Consider the following 1,948-nt stretch of genomic DNA (forward strand, 5'->3'; position numbering starts at 1 on the left):
TGTGGGATCTTAGTTCCCTGACCAGGGATTGAACCTGCATCCCCTGCATTGCGGGCAGGTTCTTAACCACTGGATCATCAGGGAAGTCCCTGCTTGGCTTTTCTTTAATGTCTTTTAATAAAGCTTCACAACTTGCTCTATATAGGTATTGCACATATTTTGTTCAAAGTATTCTTAGCCAAATTGTTAGACCTCCTGTTGAGATTATTAGCAAAGATAGATGCAAGAATCTCTACCAACCTGTATGCTTGTCCCTTTGCAATACTAGTTGTCCCTCCCATAAGGAAGCGGAATCTTTTCCCCAACACCTTGGAGTTAGGCTGACCTTGTGAGTCACTTTGACCAATAGAGTATAGTGGAAGTGATATGTGGAACTTCCAGCTCTAAGCCTCAAAAGGTCTTGCAGATTCTGTTCTTGAAACATTGCCCTGAGACAATCATATGAAGAAGCTCAATTTACCCCCACAGAGTAAAAATGAACTCTTCTAGCTGATGCCTAAACCTGCTAGCCAGCTGTAAGTATAAATCACTGGACTTGTGAGCGAGGCCATCTTAGGCTCCAGCTGCAGTTCAAGATGCCAGAGGATACAGACACATAAATGACGTCACGCGGCACCTGCAAGTGAATTGCCGAGCTGGGTCCAGCCCTACCCGCTGACACAAAGAACTGGGATAGAATAAAGTGGTTATTCTTTTAGGTCATTCCATGTTGGAGTGGCTTGCTACAGAGCCTTAAAGAAATGGGACACTGTGACATTACGTCTAGTAGTTTGTAGATTCCTTTCAAATTTCTATATAGAAAATTTTGTAATCTAAATCAATTTTGGTTTTTAAATTTCTCATCTTTATGCATTTTGGTTTCTTTTTCTTGTTTTACCAGTACAATGTTAAAACCAGGAGTGAATATGAGTGTCTTTGTTTAACCTCTTCATTTTAAAAGGAATATATCTAGTGTTTCACAATTAAGAATGAGGTTTGCTGTTGTTTTTTTTTAGGCATTATTTATCAGGTTTTAGAAGTTTTTTATTTCTAGTTTGGTAATGCTTTTATCATTATTAAGTTCTCCAAATGTTTTCTTCAGGTATCTAGTTTGTCTCCTTTAATCTATTAATGTGGTGGGTATCATTTAGTAACTTTCTAATTTTAAATTATTCTTGCATTCCTGGCATAAATATAGTTTGGTCATGATACATACATTCCTTTTTACACATTCCTAGATTACATTTGTTTAGGGTATTTTGTATGTATGTTTATGAGACTGGCTCATAATTTTTTCTCTCATACTTTCCTTGTCTCATTTTGTTATCAGGGTTTCACCAGTATCATATAATGAGTTAAAGAGTATTCACTCTGTGTTTATTTTCTGGAAGAGTTTGTATAATTTAGAAATTATCTGTTCCTTGAACAACTGGGAGGACCTACTTATAAGAGCATTTGAGCTAATGTTTGCTTTGTAGGAAGATTTTAATTTCTTTTTTCTGATTCAAATTCTGTTGTATATAGGATCCCCAAACTTGTTGATCTTACAAGTGGAAGTTTGTACTCTTTGACCAATATCTCCCATTCCCCTACCCCTCAACCCCTGGTAAATACTACTCTACTTTCTGTTTCTCTGAGTTTGCCTTTTAAAAGTTCTATATAAAAGTAATATTGTACGACGTTCATCTTTCTACGTCTGATGTATTTCACTTAGCATAATGCCTTCAAGGTCCATCCAAGTTGTCAGAAACAGGAAAATTTCCTTCTTTTTCATTGCTGGATAATATTCCAGGGCATGTGTATACCATATTTTCTTTATCCATTTATCCCCTGATGCATGAATATGGAAACCTAGGTGTTTCCATATCTTGGCTATTGTGAAGAAGACTGAAATGAACATGGGGGTGCAGATATCTCTAGACATCTAGATTTCAATTCTTTTGGATATATACCCAGAAGTGGGATTGCT

This window comes from Bos indicus, chromosome 29 (assembly GCF_029378745.1).
Source record: "Bos indicus isolate NIAB-ARS_2022 breed Sahiwal x Tharparkar chromosome 29, NIAB-ARS_B.indTharparkar_mat_pri_1.0, whole genome shotgun sequence".
In the NCBI taxonomy this organism is placed as follows: Eukaryota; Metazoa; Chordata; class Mammalia; order Artiodactyla; family Bovidae; genus Bos; species Bos indicus.